General features: G+C 35.5%; 1 long non-coding RNA gene across 6 annotated transcripts in view; it reads right to left on the bottom strand.

The window, feature by feature from the left end:
* LOC146405706 (uncharacterized) overlaps window positions 1-22,129 on the bottom strand; it is a 413,778-nt gene that overhangs the window by 36,256 nt on the left and 355,393 nt on the right. For 3 of the 6 annotated variants that reach the window (XR_014838649.1, XR_014838653.1, XR_014838650.1), the window contains one exon: window positions 19,039-19,133. The exons of the other annotated variants lie outside the window; for them this stretch is intronic. This is a non-coding gene — a long non-coding RNA (uncharacterized LOC146405706). The remainder of the gene's footprint in view (window positions 1-19,038; window positions 19,134-22,129) is intronic. 6 annotated transcript variants of the gene reach the window in all.

Raw genomic sequence — 22,129 nt, 5'->3', positions numbered from 1 at the left:
CTGATAAATATCCATGAGGGTGTGGGTTTGATCCCTGGCCTCACTCAGTGTGTTAAGGATCCAGCATTGCCACAAGCAGTGGCATAAGTAAGATGCGGCTTAGATCTGGCATTGCTGTGGCTGTGGTATAGGCCTGCAGCTACAGCTCCTATTGGACCCCTAGCATGAGAACTTCCACATGCCACAGGTGTGGTCCTAAAAAAACAATAAAATAAAATAAAATAAATTTTGTTTTTCTTTTTGCTGTACTGATTGGGTGATTTCCTTTATTCTATTTTCCTGATCACTATGTGTTCTTCTGTATTACTTAGTCTGCTATTAATTCCTTCTAATGTGTTCTTCATTTCACTTTTGTAGTCTTCTGTTTGACTTGCTCTTTTTTATATTTCCATGGAACATTTTAAAATTCTCACTGTGTTTATTATTTTCTCCAGTTCAAATAGTATTCCTATTACTAATACTTTGAGTTCTTTACCTGGCATATTATTTCTATTTAAAGTTTTTTAATGAATTTTATCTTGTTCTTTCAACTAAGACAAATTCTTGTATCATCTCACTCTGCTTTCCCTGTCTCTATGAAATTAGATTAGATTCTGTGTAATAGAAACAGTTTTCTAGTACAGTCTTAAAGTGGTGTCCTCATATGGGAGCATCCCTAAAGAGTATACATGAGCCATTTTGAGTTTATTTTCATGCATGGTATGAGGGTATGTTCTAGTTTCACTGATTTGCATGCAGCTGTCCAGGTTTCCCAGCAATACTTGCTGAAAAGACTGTCTTTTCCCCTTTTTATGTTCTTGTCTCCTTTGTCAAAGATTAATTAATCATAGGTGTCTGGGTTATTTTTGGATTCTCTATTCTGTACCATTGATCTGTCTGTCTGTTTTGGTACCAGAACCACACTGACTTGATGACTGTGGCTTTGTAATAGTGCTTGGAGACTGGGAGAGTTGTGCCTCCTGCTTGGTTTTTGTTCCTTAGAATTGCTTTGGCAATTATGGGTCTTTTGTGGTTCCATATAAAGTTTTGGATTGTTTGTTCTAGTTATGTGAAAAATGTCATGGCTAATTGGATAAGGATTACATTGAATCTGCAGATTGCTTTTGATAGAATGGCCATTTTTACAGTATTAATTTTCCAACCCAGGAGCATGGAATATCTTTCCATTTCTTTACATCTTCTTTAGTTTCCTTGATTAATGTTTTATAGTTCATGGCATATAAGCCCTTTATCTCCTTGGCCAGGTGTATTCCCAGTATTTGATTTTTGGGGGTACAATTTTAAAAGGTACTGTATTCTGCATTCCTTTTCTAATATTTCATTGTTACTATACAGAAATGCAACTGATTTCTGAGTGTTAATCTTAAATCTTGCTACTTTGCTGAATTTGTTGATCAGTTCAAGCAGTTTTTGGGTTGAGTTCTTAGGGTTTTCTCTATACAGTATCATGTGATCTACATAGAATGACAGTTTTACCTCTTCTCTTCCTATTTGGATGCCTTTTATTTCTTTTGTTTGTCTGCTGTGGCTAGGACTTCTGGTACTATGTGGAATAACAGTGGTGAGAGTGGGCAACTCAAAATGGCTTAAAGACTTAAATATAAGACAAGACACCATCAAACTCCTGGAAGAGAACATAGACAAAACATTCCCTGATATCAACCTTACAAATATTTTCTCAGGTCAGTTTCCCAAAGCAATAGAAATGAAAGCAAAAATAAACCAGTGGGACCCAATCAAACTGACAAGCTTTTTGCACAACAAAGGAAACCAAAAAGAAAACAAAAAGACAACTTTCAGAATGGGAGAAAATAATTTCAAATGAGGCCTCTGACAAGGGCTTCATCTCTAGAATATACAAACAATTTATACAACTAAACAGCAAAAAAGCCAACCACCCAATGGAAAAATGGGCAAAAAACCTGAATAGACATTTCTCCAAGGAAGGTACACAGATGGCCAACAAGCACATGAAAAAATGTCCAACATCCCTGATTATTAGAGAAATGCAAATCAAAACTACCACGAGATACCACCTCACACCAGTCAGAATGGCCATCATTAATAAGTCCACAAATAACAAATGCTGGAGGGAGTGTGGAGAAAAGGGAACCCTCCTGCACTGTTGGGGGGAATGTAAGTTGGAAAACACTTACACTATGGAAAACAGTATGTAGGTACCTTAGAAAACTATACATAGAACTACCATATTACCTAGCAACCCCACTCTTGGATATATATCCGGACAAAACTTTCCTTTAAAAAGACACATGCACCTGTATGTTCATTGTAGCACTATTCACAATAGCCAAGACATAGAAACAACCCAAATGTCCATTGACAGATGGCTGGATTAGGGAGATTTGGTATATATATATATATACACACACACACACACACACACACAATGGAATACTACTCAGCCATAAAAAAGAACACACTAATACCATTTGTAGCAACATGGATGGAACTAGAGACTCTCACACTGAGTGAAGTCAGTCAGAAAGAGAAAGACAAATACCATATGATATCACTTATATCTGGGATCTAATATATGATACAAAGGAATCTTTCCACAGAAACAAAAATCATGGACTTTGAGAATAGACTTGTGGTTGCCAAGGGGGTATGGGAGGGAGTGGGTTAGATTGGGACCCTGGGGTTAATAGATGCAAACTATTGCCTTTGGAGTGGATTTACAACGAGATCCTGCTGTGTGGCACTGGGAACTATGTCTAGTCACTTATGATGGAGCATGATAATGTGAGAAAATAGAATGTATACATGTATGAGTAACTGGGTCACCTTGCTGTACAGTAGGAAAAAAAATTGTATTGGGGAAATAACAATTAAAAAATAAAATAAAAAGAATATACATGAGCCCATGGGCTTTGGTGGGAGATCTGGATTTGACATGAACGCAAGTCATGTCTTTCCTTAAGGGGCACTGGCAGCTACAACCTTAGTAGGAGGTGGGGCTAGAGATGGAGTTGCTAGGGACAAAGTCATTTGTTGGCTGGGTTTCTCCTCTGTTTAGGAGCCTTTGCTTTCTTGTTGGGGTTGAGGGCAGTTTCCAAGTTGTTAGAGCAGGAAGGTGCTGGTGTTGGAGCAAGAGGAACTTGTTTGGGCAATTGATATGTGTCAGGGCATCAGCAATGGCTGACTGGCCAGGATCAGTGACCTAGACTGCTTCTAATGCACTGCCCGTGCAAGCGCCAGTAATGGCTGCCCCTACCCTGTTCAGGTACAGCTTTAGATCTGAGCCTCCTTCATCCTTACATCTGAGCTCTGCCTTTGACCTTGTCTTCCCTTTGTTGTACTCCAGGGTTGGGGCTCCTAATACGGGGATTGAACTGCCCAGGAAGGAACTCTGCCCAAGTATTTTCTCTTTTCCTTTGAGTGCCCTCCCCAGGGCACAGATCCCAACCTGATCATTTCTCTTCCCTCCCCACCTTATTCTATGTGCATCTGTCTTAGTGGCTTTCTGTCAATTTCCAATTCTTTTTCAGTGACAATTGTTCCACATGTAGATATATATTTGATGAGTTTATGGGAAGGGGGAACGAGTTCCCTGTCCTCCTACACATCATCTTTATCTCCTCTCTTTATTAACAAATATCAATGTCTCTGGTTATTTTTAATACTCTTGTCCTTTAATCTTATACTATAGTTAAGTGATTAACACATTACCTTACAGTATTAGAATAGTCTCAATTTGACTATATATTTATCTTTAATGGTGTGTTGCATTTTTTAAAATGTTTTTGTGCTACTAATTAGCATCCTTTCATTTCAGATTGAAGAACTCCTTTCAGCATTTTTTGCAAGGCAGGTAGTGGTGATGAATAACCTCAGCTTTTGTTTGTCTAGGGAAGTCTTTATTTCTGTGGGAAAACTTTGCTAGACAGTATTCTTGGTGGGCTAGATAGCGTATGCTAGAATGAATATTTTGTTCCAGTACCTTGAATATATCATTTCATTCTCTTCTGCACTGTAAGGATTCTGCTGAGAAATTTGTTAGCAGCGGTATGGAGGTTCCATTAAAATTTACAAGTTTTTTCTTCTCTTTCTTTTAAGTGTCTCTCTTTGTTGACATTTTATTAGAATGTATCTTGGGAGAGGATATTTTAGAATTTATTTTGTTTGGTGATCTATAAACTTGCTGAATTTGATATCCAAATTGGATATCCAAATTTCCCCTCAGATTTGGGAAATTCTCAGTCATTATTTCCTTAAATAATCTTTCTGCCTCCTTTTCCCTCTCTTCTTCTCATAGGACCCTAGCAATTTTTAAGTTGATGCTTTTGGTGGTATCCAATATATCACTCAGGATTTCTTTACTCTTTGTAATCATGTTTCCTTATTATCCTGACTGGATTATTTGAAATTTCTTATCTTTGATCTCACATATCCTTTCTTCTGCTAGATCTATTTTGTTATTGATTCTTTATGTTTCACATTTCATTTCAATAATTTTACTTTTAAGCTACAGAATTTCCATTTGGTTCTTTTTTATTATTTCTATCTCTTCGTTAAACTTATTTTATTGATATATTGTCTTCCAAATTGTGTTGAATTATCTTTCTGTGTTTTCTTGTAGCTCATTGAGTTTTCTTAAAACAGCTATTTTGAACTCTATCTGATAAACTGCAGATCTTCATGACTTTGGGTTCGTTTACCTGAAGATTATTGTGATTCCTTGGTGATATCACATTAATTTGATTTTTCTTTTCTTTGAAGTTTTGGGTTGCTTTATTCAGATTTGAAGTGGCTGTCACCTCCCCTTAGACTTTACTAACTGCTTTCAGGAGAGAGATAACTTTCCATCACCCCTGGTAGAGACTCTGAAGCTATCTCAGACTTTCTATAATAATATTTGCCCCTCTCATGCACTATTGTGGCAGAATGTTTAATATTATGTACTTTCTCTGGATGCTACAATGCACCATGTCAAGTGCTGACAGCCTTTCTTGTTTTCTCAAATGTAGTGCTAAAGCTGAAGTTTGTGGTCTCTCCATGATCCACATATTTGACTGACTCCATGACTGCTCTCTAACTGCCCAAGCTCTCTTTTGCCACTGTGGAGATCACACATACAGAGCTGACCACAGGGCAGAAGTGTGTGTGTGTGTGTGTGTGTGTGTGTGTGTGTGTGTGTGTGTGTGTATGAGTGGTAAATAATGCAGAGGAACACTGAAGGTGTCTATGGGCCAGTGGGGGCATCCCCAGGTGAGGCATTCCCTGCTGATCCTAGGTGGGATTCTTTATGAAATCCATGATGCAATTAGAAACCATACCCCTTTACAGGCATAGGTCATTTTATTATACTTTGCTGTATTGCACCTCACAGATATTGTATTTTTTTTTCAAATTGAATGTTTGTGACAACCTTACATTGTCTAATGATAGTTAGCATTTTTTAAAATCAATAAAGTATTTCTGAATTAAGGTATGTACTTTTTAGAAATACATAATGCTATTGCACACTTGATAAACTACCATGTAGTACAAACATCATCTTTTTTTTTTTTTTTGTCTTTTTAGGGCCACACCTGTGGCATATGGAGGTTCCCAGGCTAGGGGTCTAATCAGAGCTGCTGCTGCCAGCCTATGCCACAGCCACAGCAATGCCAGATCTGAGCCACAGTTCATGGCAACGCTGAGTCCTTAACCCACTGAGCAAGGCCAGGGATCAAACCCACAACCTCATGGTTCTTATTTGGATTCATTTCCACTGCACCATGGCAGGAACTCCAGCAAGCATCATCTTTAAATGCACTGAGAAGCCAAAACATTAATGTTACTTGCTTTACTACAATATTTACTTTATTGTGGTGGTCTGGAACCAAACCTTCAATGTCTCTGAGGTTTACCTATAATATCCTCCAGGGCTTCTATATACCATACTCTCTCTGTCTTTTCATCTCCCAGTCATGGTTCAGTTCTCTGGATGGTGTGAGAAATAAATTAGTCATTTTGGCAGCATCTTACAGAGCTGAGGAAGCCAGGCTTTCACTCCCTTTTCTTGATGAGATAAATCGCAGGCCAAGAAAGATCTTCCTTGGCCTTAGGCTGTACTTCCTTGAGGGAAAAGATGTAGGTAAATTAAAACTGTTTTTCTTACCCACTCTTGTGGATTCAAATATGTACAGGGAGTCCCCAAAATATGATGGTTTGACTTATGATTTTTTAATTTTATGATGATACAAAAGCAATATGCATTCAATAAAAATTGTATTGCAAATGTTGAGTTTTGATCTTTTTCTGGGCTAGTGATATGTGGTATGAGACTCTTTCGTGATGCTGGGCAGTGGCAGAAGGTGCTGCTCCTGGTCAGTCATGTGATCACAACAGCAAACAGCCGATACACTTACAACCACTCTGTACTCGTGCCATCATTCTTTTGTTCATTTTCAGTACAGTAGTCAATAATTTACATGAAATATTCAACCCTGATTTAAAAATAGGCTTTGTGTTAGATGATTTTGCTCGAATTCAAGTTAATGTATATATTCTAAGCTTGTTTAAGGAAGGCTAGGCTAAACTATTATGTTTGGTAGGTTAGGCATATTTCAACGTTGGATGCTTTCAGCTCATGATGGGTTTACTAGGATATAGCCCCATCATAAGTCAGGGAAGATTTGTCATTTTTTTCTCCAATAAAATACCAGAATTTCTCTTCTAGAAACCTGGATTTCCACAGAGGTTCTCATTTTTCCAAGTGTGATGGTGTATGTTAGTATTTTCCATGGCATCTTAGACCATGGCTAAGAGGAGCTTGAGCTTGTTCAGAGACAACTGCAGGGTCTACACCAGAATAAGGTATTGCCTGCCAAATCTTTTTGTTGATGGATGGAACACAAACAAGGGACATCTTATGCCACATGATGCTGACTTCATTCCTTGTACACCTTTAATTCTTATAAACTGCATATATCTGAATTTTTACCTAATATCAATATTTTCACTTTTGGCTTTTGTTTTGTTTTGTTTTTGTATTTGTTTTTTACTGGTGAATCTATTTCTTTTATATGTATTTCAATTATGGATATGTATGACTTGTTTTTACCCTTCTTTTGTCATATTTTGTCTATATTGTTTGATTTTCTTTATTTCACTTTTTTAAGGATTGATTTTTTTTTACTTTCATTTCCTCCTTCTATATTTTGGAAGTTACATACTTTTCAATTATTTTAGTGGTTGCCATTTTACTTTTACCACAGATACATAATCATTCAGAAGTTAATCAGTCTTTTCTAGCCTACAAAAGTAGGATCTTAGAACACTGAATTCTTTTCACACCTCTCTTTGGCTTATATAGTGTTGTCCAATATGTTAATCTTGGTATTTTTAACTTATAAAATTAGATAATAATACTGATCATTCATATTTTCTCAGACCATTTACCAATTTCTTTGTTCATTATTGCATCTTGCATTTCAGCTCTTTCTTACAGAATAACATTTTTTCTTATTTTGTAAAGTACACCCTTAGTATTTTTATATGAGGTCTGTTGTTGGTAAGCACTTGCAGTTGATATTTGTCTGAAAATTCTAATTTATATCACTTATGTACAGGAACCAAAATGCCTCTTGTTTTCACTATAGGTATTCTGTGGTGTAAGCAACATTGCCATTAGGCTATTTTGGTTAAGTACATTATTTTAAAATGTCTATGCATGGTAGGGAATATAGGCAAGTTGCACTAGATTAATCACTGTGGTCCTTTTGAGCACTCAGTTTACTCTTGGGCCTTGGTTGAGACTAGCTGCCTTGTCATGGGCCACCAGGTGAATGAAGTAGGTGTTTTTTTTTTTTTCTTTTCTTCTCGTCTCTTTTTTGGCCCACAGCATATGGAGTTCCTAGGCCACGGATCAGATCCAAGCCATAGTTGCCACTGAAACTGCAGCTGTGGCAACACAAGATCCTTAACCCACTGTGACAGGCCAAGGGTTGAACCTACATTCCAGCACTCCCAAGATGCCACCAATCCTGTTGTGCCGCAGTGGGAACTCTGAAGTGGGTGTTTTCTGGTCCAGTAAGCCATAAATTCTGATGTTAACAGAATAATCCCATAACATGTGAAGCAGGTGTTGTAGTACAGGCATGAATAAACAAGTTCTAAAGCAGGTGGCTCACATTCTTGTGTTCACACTTGCTATATTGCCCACCTTCCCTAAGAGTACAATTTTTACCTCATAGGGAGTTTTCTAGTTTAACGAGGAGGAAAAAAGAACAATCTTATCTTGAAAAATCTTTTTACAGACTATGGCTGGCTTTGCTAGAAGTAGACTAGTGGGGTACTAAAGCCCAATCTGTGCTTGGCACTGAAGGATAGTAAAGTAAAGAAAACTTCCTTGCAGTAGAAAAAAAATTTTCCTCTTGGAAGGAAATATATTCTAAAGTATCTGGTAAAGAATGTTTTGTCATGATGTTCAAGGATTTGGAAGGGGTAAGAACGGAGAACTGGTAAAAATTTGGAAAGTTTTCCTCTTAGAATTAATCCAGAGTCTAGGAATAATTATGCCCTATGTGAGTACTCATCTAGCTGCTGAAGATGCACTGAATACAATGTTGACAAAATAAACAATATCGATATCAGTCAGCCCTTTTGACCAACCACCTGGTAATTTGTTTAATGAATTTATTAACAAAATGGCTATAGTAGAAAGAGTGGAGGTAATGTGAAGATGTAAAAACAGGCTGACCATCATCTAAACTGACATTTTTACACTAGTTTGGCCTAATAAAATGGAAGCTATATCTAACCCTGTGCTTGTGTGTGCCTACAAAATTAACAAATCACCTGATAGCAAAGTACTTCCTAAAAGAGAAAAATTTGTCTTTATTATAATAAACATATACTGTGTACATAGTTTTTACTTTCTTGACCATCACACCTCTAAAAGTAGCAATATTTGTATCTGATTTACCACCATATTATCTTAAAATATTTTTTTGATCAAGAAACTCATATTGCTGCAAAGGAACTAAGGCTTGTGTTCACAGGATTCATTGGCTTTGCTATGTATCTTATCACTTAGAAATCACTGGATTATAGACCAGTGGAGAGGAACATTGAAGACAGAGTAATTGCTGGGAGAGATATCTTAAAATGTTCTTCAGAAAGTAGTGTATACATAGAACTAGCAATTAATATATGGTTCTGAATACACGGGTCTAGAAAATTTGTAAGGCATCAAAATGAGACTGGAACCTCTCACTATCACAACAAAGACCCACTTAATGTTAATGGCCCTGTAATAAATTCCTTTCCACTCAAATTAGCTCTAGTGGATTCTGTCTTAAGTTAAACACCTGACAGATACAGGAGTTGAAAATACATAACAAAGTATACTGATTAAATGTTAATTCTCATCTGTGAATGAGAGTCTATGAAATCTAAATAAGATAATGTATGAATAGTTTGATAGTCAGTGTGACTCACTGGTCAAATTAAAAAACAAAACAGAACATTTATACTTAGAAACTGTGAGTGAAAATGTAGGCACTAGGTTCATGACTCAACAGGATCTTCTTGAGCCTTTATTTACATAGTTTCCTTACTGAGCCTTAATTTCTTTACAAAGTTGGAAGAATGTCAATTTAGGTCATGTTTGTGAAATTATTGGATTTCTTAAGTGCAAGGACCATGATTTCAATATTTGGATAGGTACAACATCTGCCAAGCTAAATGACACATTTGGTCAATAAACAGTTGTCCAACCAAACTGCAAAGTTTATGTAGTATTTACATGAAAATTATTCATTTAACAAATTCATTATTTCAAATTACCTTAATAATATTCACTTATTTAATTATAAGGATCTAGATATAGAGAAAATTTTTCTTGCATACAGGCAACAAAATGCCAAGAGTTTTATTGAGTTAAGGCTATAATAAACTTACTTGGAAGAAATTAAGTGTGGTATTGATAGGAATTGTATTATATTTTTATATCAAATTGGGGGATAATACAATCTTAACAATATTAAATTTTCTAATCTACGAATATGGAACTTCTTTCCATTTATGTAGATCACCTTTAAATTCTTTCAACAATGTTTTGTAGTTCTCATTGTATAAGTTTCAAATTTTTTTGTTAAATTTATTCATATTTTGTTCTTTTTCATGGTATTATAAGTGAAATTATTATAATTTAATTTTTGAACATTTATTACTAGTGTATAGAAATACTTACTTTGTATATTGATCTTTTATCCTTATATCCTATTGAACTCATTTGTAAGTTCTAATAATATTTTTTTCTTTTCAGGGCCACACCTGTTCCCTGACTAGGGGTCATACTGAAGCTATAGCTGCAGATCTATGCCACAGCCACAGTAACGTGGGATCTGAGCCAAATCTGTGAACTACTCACAGATTGCAGTAGTGCCAGATCCTTAACCCACTGAGTGAGGCCAGGGATCAAACCTGCATCCTCATGGATAGTAGTTGGATTCTTAGCCAGAATGGGAACTCACAGTTATAGTAATTTTTAATGCATAAATTAGAATGTGTATATATAAGTTCATACCATATGCAATTAGAACTAATATTTCTTCTTTTTTCCATACTTACTAGGATCTCTGAAACATTAAAAAAATATTATAGTTGATTTACAATGTTCTGTTAAGTTCTGCTGTACAGCAAACTTTTTCTCATAATACCTTCCTTCATGTACCATCACAAGTGATTGGATATATCCCCTGTGCTATACAGCAGGACCTCATTGCTTATCCACTCCAAATACAATAGTTTGCATCCACTAAACCCCAAACTCCCAGTCTGTCCAAATCCCTCTCCCTTGGCAACCATAAGTTTGTTCTTTACATCCATGAGTTTGTTTCTGTTCTATAGATAGGTTCATTTGTGCCATATTTTAGAGCCTACATAAGTTGAATCATAAGGTATTTCTCTTTCTCTTTCTGACTTAACTTTGCTTAGTATGAGACTCTCTAGTTCCATACATGTTGCTGCAAATGGGATTAATTTCTTCTTGTTTGTGGCTGAGTAGGATTCCATTGTTTGTTTGTATCACATCCTCTTTAGCCATTCATCTATTGATGGACATTTAGGTTATTTCCATGTCTTGCCAATTGTGACTAGTGCTGCAATGAACATAGAGGTGCATGCATTCTTTGAATGAAATTTTTGTCTGGATATAGGGCCAAAAGTGGGATTGCTGGGTCATATGGTAATTCTATAGTTAGTTTTCTGAGATACTTCCATACTGTTTCTCATAATGGTCATACCAATTTACAGTCTCACCAACAATGTAGGAGGGTTCCCTTTTCTCCATTTCCTCTTCAGCATTTGTTATTTGTAGACTTATTGATGATAGCCATTCTGACCTGTGTGAAGTGGTAGCTTCCTCATTGTAGTTTTGATTTTCATTTCTCTAATAATGAGTGATGGTGAGAATTTTTTTAATGTGCCTGTTGGCCATCTGTATGTCTTCTTTGAAGAAATGTCTGTTTAGGTTTTATGCCCATTTTTCAATTGGATTGTTGAGGGTTTTTGCTGTTGAGTTGTGTGAGTTGTTTGTACATTTTAGCGATTAAGCCCTTGTTGGTTGCATTGTTTGCAAATATTTTCTCCCATTCTGTAGGTTGTCTTTTTTTTTAATGGTTTCCTTTGCTATGCAGAAGCTTATAAGTTTCATAAGATCCCAGTGGTTTATTTCTGGTTTTACTCCTATTGGAGTCTGACCTAAGGAAACATTTGTACAATTTATGTCAGAGAATGTTTTGCCTGTGTTCTCTTCTAGCAGTATTATGGTGTCTCCTCTTATGTTTAAGTCATTAAGTCATTTTGAGTTTATTTTTGTGCATGGTGTGAGGTGTATTCTAGTTTCATTGATTTACATGCAATTGTCCACTTTTTCCAGCACCACCTGATGAAGAAACTATTTCCAATTTTGTATTCTTGCTTCCTTTGTCAAAGTTTAACTGACCGTAGGTGTCTGGGTTTATTTCTGGGTTCTCTATTCTGTTCCACTGGTTTGTATGTCTGTCTTGGTACCAGTACCACACTATTTTGATTGGTATAGCATTGTAATATTATTTGAAGTCTGAGAGAGTTACACTTCCTTCTTGTTTTTTTCCCTCCAGTATTGCTTTAGGAATTCTGAGTCTTTTATGGTTTCGAATAAATTTTTGGAGTGTTTGTTCTTGTTCTGTGAAAAATGTCATGGGTTATTTGATAGGGATTACATGAAATCTGTTGATTGCTTTGGGTAGTATGGCCATTTCAATGATATTAATTCTTTCAATCCAGGAACACGGAATATCTTTCCATTTCTTTGATTTCCAAGATTAATGTTTTATAGTTAATCAACTTCCATGATTAATGTTTTATAGTTCTTAGCATATAAGTCTCTCGCCTCTTTGATCAGGCTTATTCCTATGTATTTAGGTGTTTTTTTTTTTGGTGTGATTTAAAAAAATTTTTTTATATATTCCTTTTCTAATATTTTGTTGTCAGCACACAGAAATGCAAGCAATTTCTGAATGTTAATCTTGTATCGTGCTACTTTGCTGAGTTTGTTGATCAGTTTGAGTGGTCATTGTGTGGAGTCCCTAGGGTTTTCCATATATAGTATCAGGTCATGATTATTTTACCTCTTCTCTTCCAATTTAGATACCTTTTATTTCTTTTTCTTTTTTTTTTTTTTTTTTTGATTGCTGTGGCTAGGACTTCCAATACTCTGTTGAATAGAAGTGATGAGAGGGGGTATCCTTGTTCCAGATTTTAGTGGGAAAGCTTTCAGCTTTTCTCTGTTGAGTGTAATACTGGCTCTGTGTTTCTCATAACTGACTTTTATTATATCAAGTTTTTTAATAAATTTTACACACTTTGGTAAGAGTTTTTATCATGAATGGATGTTGGATTTTGTCAGATGCTTTTTCTGCATCTACTGAGATGATCATTGTGGTTTTTAATCTTTCTTTTGTTAATGTAGTGTATGATATTGATTGATTTGTATATGTTGAACCATCCTTGTGAACCTGGGGTGAATCTCTCTTGGTTGTGGTGTGTGATCTTTTTTACGTATTTTTGGATTTGGTTGGCTAAACCTAGATTCTTTTTTTTAATGATATGTTTGAGCTTATATGGCTATCAGGCTAAAGCAAGCAGATACATGAAGGGGTTAACATACTTGAAAAACAGGGCAACTACATCTCAAAACCAAACAGTATATTCACAAAAACTAGAGTGAGGACACAAGCATAAAATAAAAGGAAATCATCCAACCAAGAAATAAGGAACAAAGAGAAACATAGAATCAACTGGAAAACAAGGCTTAAAATGGCAATAAATATGTAACTACCTTAAATGTCAAAGGACTAAATGCTCCAAAAAAAGACATAGAGTAGCAGACTGTATTAAACACAAACAAACAAAAAAACAAGACCCTACAATATGCTGCCTACAAGAAACACGTTAGGGCAAAGGACACATAAATTGAACGTGAGGGGATGGAAAAAGGTATTTTGTGCAAATGAAAAAGACAGGAAAGCAGGAGTTGCAATACTCATATCAGACAAAATAGACTTTAAAACAAAGCCAAAAGAAAGACAAAGAAAGACACTATCTAATGATAAAAGGATAAATCCAAGAAGAGGATATTACACTCATCAATATATATGTCCCTAATATAGAAGCACCCAAATACTAACAGACATAAAAAGAGAAATTAACCTCCTACAGTAACAGTAGATTTTAACACCCTGCTCACATCAATGGACAGATCCTCTAGACAGAAAATCAATAAAGTAACAGAGATCCTAAATGACACAATAAAATAGAATAGTTAGACTGAATTGATATTTTCAGGACATTATATCCCTCCCTAAAAAGAATATACAAACAGTATATACATTCTTTTCAAATGCAGGTGGAACATTCTCAAGGATTAATAATATACTGGGGCACAAAATTAATCTCAACCAATTTAAGAGTATAGAAATTATTTCAAGTATTTTCTCTGACCACAATGGCATGAAACTGGAAATCAACCACAGAAAAGAAATGAGAAAAAAATTAACTATATGGAAACAAAATAAAATGCTACTAGAAACCAATGGGTCAACAAAGAAATCAAAAGAGAAATTTAAAAAATACTTTGAGACAAATGTCAGTCAAAACACAACTCAAAACCTATGGGATGCCTCAAAAGCAGTTCTTAGAGGGAAGTTCTTAGGATACAGGCCTTCCTCAGAAAAGAAGAAAAATATCTAATAAACAACTTAACCTACCAGCTAAAATAATTAGAAATAGAAGAGTGAACAAAACCTAAATAAGCAGAAGTAAGGAAATCATAAAGATAAGAGGAGAAGGCAATAAAACAGAAATTCCAAAAACAGAAGAAAAAAAATCAATAAAACCAAGTGCTGATTCTTTGAAAAGTTAAACAAAATTGACAAAACCCTGGAAAGACTCACCAAGGAGAGTGAACCCAAATAAATAAAAAGGAAAAATCTCAAGTGATACTGCAGAAACACAAAAAACCATAAGAGAATACCATGAACAATTATATGCCAGCGAACTTGACAAGCTACAAGAAATGGACAACTTTACAGAGACATACAGCCTGCCAAAACTGAATTAAGAAGAAATGGATCATTTAAGCTGACAATTCACCATAAATGAAATTGAGGCTGGTGGTAGTTCAGATGAAACATGGTGCCTGATGTCTTAGCATAGGATGGTGGCAGAGGAAATTCAGATAAAAGGAACTTTTAAATAAAGATGAAATTATACCACTTAAATGCATTTGGGGTTTTCAAAATTCCTACAAATTATTAAATGGTATAATTCAATTTTTTTAAATTTTATTCTTTATGATTTTGCAGAATTCACAACTTTCACAAAATACTTGCACACAAATTATTTATATTTCAGAGTTTTATGTCACATGGAGATGACATAATGATAAATAGGTAATAAAGAAATATTTAAAATTCATATAAATAATCATATACTGATGAAATACTACACCAAGCTTGCATATTAATGGTCAAACTGTGTGATGAGGTGAAGGGAGGCACTACATTTGAAGGAAAAATGCTCCCAAACTAATCTAATATTTTCTAAAGGGTGTGTGTGCTATTAAGATAATTAAGTCTTCTTATACTTCTGCTTTCATAATATTGCTTTAGTTATTATAATGCTTATAAATTAGCTAATATTTTATTATTTTGGAAGTGAATTATTCCTGCTTTTTTTGTTGGCGGTGGGTTTTTTTTTTTTTTAATAACATGTGTTGCTGCTACAAATTTCAAAAAGTGTGGAATTTGTTTTCTTTTCACAAATTCCGGTTTCTAACAATTTCTTATAACAAAATCACATTTACAATGATGAAAAATAATTTGCACAAAAGAGCAATGGAAAATTGACTTTTAAAACACATTTGGTTGCACATATGTTTGGAATAGGATTGTTGTTTTAAATGGCTTAATTAGAACAGTTTGTCATACTTACTGGAAACTCATATAATGGTATTATATTAACCACTCAACTCACAGAAATAATAAAAAAAAAAGAATGTGAGACACTCTTTTGAACTGTTGCTCCTCTGTCTTTCAGGATAGTTTTATCTGTCTCATTAGCTCCAAGATACTTGTCACTATCAAACTGAGATACTTAGAAAGATGTTATACTAGAATGTTAAGAAAGATCAGTATCTCAGTTGAGTAAAACACTGTCTAGTCAATGTTTAGTATAGAAAACCTTTTTTATCTATGAATTTAAAATTTCTCTGAAGAGAATGTGATTTCTAACAGTGAATTTCTCATATGTATTGAGCTAAATGTCCACTGATGGCCAGAAGAGTAGGCATTTTTTCCAATAAGAGAAGTTCTCAGATAGGATCACATTTTCCATAGTTCCTAGAGGGCTTTTCACCAGCAACTTGATTTCTATTCACATGCCACTTTTCTATCAATAACTCCTCCTATCATTCTACACACTGTACATATTCTGAGCAAATTAGGCTACTTAATCTTTCTCAAATACAACTCCTACTTTTCTTTTTTAATTTCATGGAGTGATAACTGATATAATCCAACAACTCTACTTTTCCAAATTTTTTCCAAACTTCCAGTAGTAGCCCCAGAATAGCCAAAGCTATCCTGAGAAAGAAAAATGGAGCTAGAGGAATCAGGCTCCCTGATTGACTATACTACAAAGCTACAATCATCAAAACCATATGGTACTGGCACAGAGACAGAAATATAGGTCCAGTGGAACAGGATAGAAAGCCCAGAATTAAACCCATACACCTACAGTCAAGTAATCTATGACAAAGGAGGCAAGAACATACAAAGAAAAGACATCCACTTCAATATATGTGGTGCTGGGAAAACTGGACAGCCACATGTAAAAAATGAAATTAGAATGCTTAACACCATACACAAAAATAAACTCAAAATGGATTCAAAACCTAAATATAAGACTAGATACTATAAAATTCTTAGAGGGAAACATAGGCCAAACACTCTCCAACATCAACCACAGCAATACCTTCTCATACCCACCTCCTGGAATAATGACAATTAAAAACAAAAATAAACAAGTGGGGCTTAATTAAAAGTTTCTGCAAAGCAAAGGAAACCCTACACAAAACAAAAAGACAACACACAGAATGGGAGAAAATATTTGCAAGTGAAGCAACTGACAAGGGATCATTCTCCAAAATTTATAAACACCTTCTGCAGCTCAATACCAAAAAAACAACCTATCAAAAAATGGGCAGAATCTAAACAGACAATTCTCCAAAGATATACAGATGGCCAAAAAAAAAAAAAAAAAAAAAAAAAAAAAAAACATGAAAAGATGTTCAACATCACTCATTATTAGAGAAATGCAAATCCAAAGTACTATAAGGTATCACCTTACACTGGCCAGAATGGCCATCAACAAAAAGTCTACAAACAACAAATACTGAATAGGATGTGGAGAAAAAAGGGAACCCTCTTACACTTGTTGGTGGGAATGTGAATTGGTGCAACAACTGTGGAAGAGTATGGAGAGTCCTCAGAAAACCGAAAATAGAATCACCCTTTGATCCAGCAATCCACTCCTGGGCATCTATCCAGAGAAAACCATGACTTGAAAAGATACATGTACTCCAGTGTACACTGCAGCACTATATACAATAGCCAAGACATGGAAACAACCTAAATGTCCATTGACAGAAGAGTGGATAAAGAAGATGTAGTACATATACACAATGGAATATTACTCAGCCATTAAAAGGAAAGAAATAATGGCATTTGCCACAACATGGATGGACCTAGAAGTTATCATGCTAAGTGAAATGAGGCACACATTGAGACATCAATTTCATATGCTATCACTTAACATGTGGAATCTAAAAAAAAAAGGGACACAATGAACTTCTTTGCAGAACAGATACTGAAAGACTCACAGATTTTGAAAAACTTGTGGTTTCCAAATGAGATAGGTTGGTGGGTGGGGGATGTGCTGGGGGTTCAGGATGGAAATGCTGCAAAATTTAGTTGTGATGATCATTGTATAATTATAAATGTAATAAAATTAATTGAGGGGAAAAAAAGCTTTCAGCAGTAGATTTTTAGCTGCACTAAACTTGCCCTGACTCAAACCCCAGTGGAGATAATTTTGCCTTTCTTCACTTTTCTTTAGTAATTATATTCCTCCTCACTATGGACCTTATATGTATTTATATACTTGACTAATTGATGTACTCTATATGATTATAAATTCCTTGGAGGTCAATTCTTTCTTATTTTCATATTTTACCTGTCTTTGTCTGAAAGAGTTCTTAGTACATAGAAGTGTCAAAATGAATTGCCTTCACAGAGTTATCGGTAGTACCAGCTCATGACGCATATAATGAGGGAGTGAGTGACTCATAGATCGAACAGAAGGGGAAAAGCCTGCTGCTCTCTGCTTATAACAGTGCCCTAGGGATGCATTTGGAGACAGACTTTTTCTTATAGCAGTTTCTTACTTGTCAGAAAAAAAAAAAAGTAAAGGAAAAAGTCAAGGGAGTTAAGAATTTTGACCCAGAAAAACAGCAATGGAACAAAAACAAAACCTCACTAAGACCAAGAATGAAGTAATCAGTGTATCTCCTCAAATAAAGCTAGGACCTTCCCACCAAACAACTCTTTCACTCTTTCCAATGGAAATCTTTGAGGCACAGCTTATTTCTGGAAACTAGTCTAACAAAGTAATTTAAAATTGTGGATTAAATCATATTAACTATCAATCATGGCTATTTGCTATTCTTTTCTGGAGAGTGAGTGTCTTAACTCTTTCCTCTGTTTTTGAAATCACCTCCCACAATCTTGTGAGTTTTGATGGCTTTAATAGAAAGTCCAAGCTGAAGTTTCAGATAGTCAGTCTTGTAGCCTCTCTTACATCTAGAGTTCAGGCAAATGAGCTAGGCACTGACAGTCAGTTTTTTAGAGGTGGCAGACTAAAGAAACTCTTGGACAGAGAGGAAAATTACAGCAAGATCAAAATGCCAGAAGCAAGTGGAACAGGGGTGCTAATGTGGGTGTTAAATGTTCAGGGCAAACTGTGCTGAAGTATAAAGAGCATCTTCCATGGCTTTGTGGGAGGTAGCTGTTATGTCCTCACCAAATGCATTCCATGAAGGAACTGGGGAATTTTTCTAGATTACTTAACTCTCAATCTCCTGGCATTCTGGTGATTCCATCTATAGCATAATATTCTTTGAGCACACTCTTTCCTCAATGTAGCAGATGATTTCTCTGTCCATTAGCTCCTTTACATCTTATAGTACCTGCCAGTTGACTTCTGTCAACACTTTCTCTTTGCTTGAGGGCTTACTCTGGCTGCCTGAGCCCTCTCCACCTGGCTAGAAAGGCTAGGATATTCATGGACTACAGGAATAGTGTTTAATCATTGACTGCTGTTGATGCATAATACCCAGTTCTCTCCTCTCAGGGTAATAACCATGTGGGATTTAGCTACTACTATAGTAGCCAGTTTAATAAGGTAGCCCTGTTTGAGCTTCCTTACCTTTTCTCTCTCATTTCCTCCTCTCCTGCTTATGTTTACTGGGATCACTTCCAAAATAAACAATTTGCATATGAATCCTGTCTCAGAGTCTGCTCCTGGAATCAAAACGAAGACACTTAAATAATCCAACATTTGTTTACATTGTTTAAATTCAGAAAATTGACTTCCTTCCCATATTAGGGAATTTGACATCACATAAAAATGTCTAGTCACATGATAAGCAATAGTCTAAGCACTCGATGTTTCTTTCTTTGTCTCTTTATGCCTTTGTTATTTTAATTTGAATTTTTAAAAAATGTGCGGAATTTGGAGTTATAGAGATCTTATGTCAAATACCAGATTTATCTCTTACTGAGCAAGCGCTTCTGGATTATTTATTTAATTTCTCTGAATCTCATTGAATCTGTTTTCTTCCCAGAGAAATAATGGTACTTAGAAATCTCTCACAGTGAAAATATATAAAATAAATATTTCAGATGTCTACACTGTGCCAGTGCTCACGCTAATGTCCAATATGTGTACTTCCCTTTCCTTCTCTTCTTACTTTGGTCCATCTTTTCTTTTTTCCCTAATTAGCCTTCTTTTTTCTTATTTAAACACTATTTTAACAAATGTTCAAATCAAACAATCAAGGAAATGCAGGTTTGGGAGGTAACTAACAACCCAAGGACTCAGAAACTTTGATAGTACATTTCCCTCAAAGTGGCAACTCTGATTCTATATTTCATGAATTTTCACTAACATAAGCCTTTCTCTAATATTCAGTCAACAAAAATTACCTTGCAAAAGCATATCCCTCTAGTTTATATATTCCTCATTCAAGAGCTACTTTTTGTACCCATTATTTTTTGGCAGCCCACACTTCACTCCTTCCCATGTATTCAATACAGTTATCCTTGCTGCCCCAAATATTTCCCCTGAAGTATTTCCTTCCTTGGATCTCCATGCTCTGTCCTTTTCCCTCCATGCCCCTTTCTTCATTTCTGCCTCTTGTAAAACCTTCTTGAAATGTGGAAAATTAACATGACTAATCTGACAAACTAATTTAAGACAAAAGATCCATCCCAATAACACTTGTCATTTTATTTAGGCTTTCTTAATTAACTCTGAGGAACTGTGAGAACTTTAGGCATAGAAGTAGAATCTTTGAAGGAGATTTACGTGGAAATGAAGATATTTTTTCACATTTTTAACTCCTACCCCATAGCTGATGCTTATTCTAGCAGGAAATGCTCTGGGGCACTAGGATTTTAATAAACGTCTTACTCCCTTGACATTTTAGCAATTATCAATTGTTGTTCTGATGAGACTTAATACATCCAGACTTTAAAAATGAGTGTCTTCCCAGAAATGCTAAAGCAATACTGAGGAACAAAAACCAAGCAGGAGGCATCACTCTCCCAGGCTTCAGCCAATATTACAAAGCCACAGTCACCAAGACAGTGTGGTTCTAGTACCAAAACAGACAGACAGACCAATGGAACAGAACCCTGATACCTATGGTCAATTAATCTTTGACAAAGGAGGCAAGAACATAAAACGGGAAAAAGACAGTCTTTTCAGCAAGTATGGCTGGGAAACCTGGACGGCTTCATGCAAATCAATGAAACTAGGACACACCCTCACACCATGCACAAAAATAAACTCAAAATGGCTTAAAGACTTAAATATAAGACAAGACACCATCAAACTCCTGGAAGAGAACATAGACAAAACATTCCCTGATATCAACCTTACAAATATTTTCTCAGGTCAGTTTCCCAAAGCAATAGAAATGAAAGCAAAAATAAACCAGTGGGACCTAATCAAACTGACAAGCTTTTTGCACAACAAAGGAAACCAAAAAGAAAACAAAAAGACAACTTTCAGAATGGGAGAAAATAATTTCAAATGAGGCAACTGACAAGGGCTTCATCTCTAGAATATACAAACAATTTATACAACTAAACAGCAAAAAAGCCAACCACCCAATGGAAAAATGGGCAAAAAACCTGAATAGACATTTCTCCAAGGAAGGTACACAGATGGCCAACAAGCACATGAAAAAATGTCCAACATCCCTGATTATTAGAGAAATGCAAATCAAAACTACCACGAGATACCACCTCACACCAGTCAGAATGGCCATCATTAATAAGTCCACAAATAACAAATGCTGGAGGGAGTGTGGAGAAAAGGGAACCCTCCTGCACTGTTGGGGGGAATGTAAGTTGGTACAACCACTATAGAAAACAGTATGTAGGTACCTTAGAAAACTATACATAGAACTACCATATGACCCAGCAATCCCACTTTTGGGCATATATCCGGACAAAACTTTCCTTTAAAAAGACACATGCACCTGCGTGTTCATTGTAGCACTATTCACAATAGCCAAGACATGGAAACAACCCGAATGTCCATCAACAGATAATTAGATTAGTAAGATGTGGTATATATACACAATGGAATACTATTCAGCTACGAAAAGAACAAACTAATGCCATTTGCAGCAACATGGATGGAACTAGAGACTCTCATACTGAGTGAAATCAGTCAGAAAGAGAAAGACAAATACCATATGATATCACTTATATCTGGAATCTAATATAAGACACAAATGAACCTTTCCACAGAAAAGAAACTCATGGACTTGGAGAATAGACTTGTGGTTGTCAAGGGGGTGTGGGAGGGAGTGGGATGGATTGGGAGCTTGGGGTTAATTGATGCAGACTACTGCCTTTGGAATAGATAAGCTTTGAGATCCTGCTATTGTAGCACTAGGAACGATGTCTAGCCACTTATGATAGAGCATGATAATGTGAGAAAAAAGAATGTATACATGTATGTGTAACTGGGTCACCATGCTGTAAAGTAGAAAATTAACAGAACACTGTAAACCAGCTAAAATGAAAAAATAAAAATCATTACATAAAAAATCACATTTTAAATTTAAATAAAAGGAAGCATATAGATTTTGTGATGAATGAAATAAAATAAACCTTCAAAATTTACTTAAGACTCAGGGTTGAATCTTAATTTGTATTTTTTCCTGAGGGTCAAAATGTACTCAATTATCACTCTGTAAACCTTGCAATATGTCTAAAATATG

This window comes from Sus scrofa, chromosome 2 (assembly GCF_054392235.1).
Source record: "Sus scrofa isolate SSC_HxYL_T2T_F1_AM1 chromosome 2, Sscrofa_HxYL_maternal_Yorkshire_Landrace_v2.0, whole genome shotgun sequence".
Classification (NCBI taxonomy): Eukaryota; Metazoa; Chordata; class Mammalia; order Artiodactyla; family Suidae; genus Sus; species Sus scrofa.
This window is presented reverse-complemented; position numbering and strand designations above follow the sequence as displayed.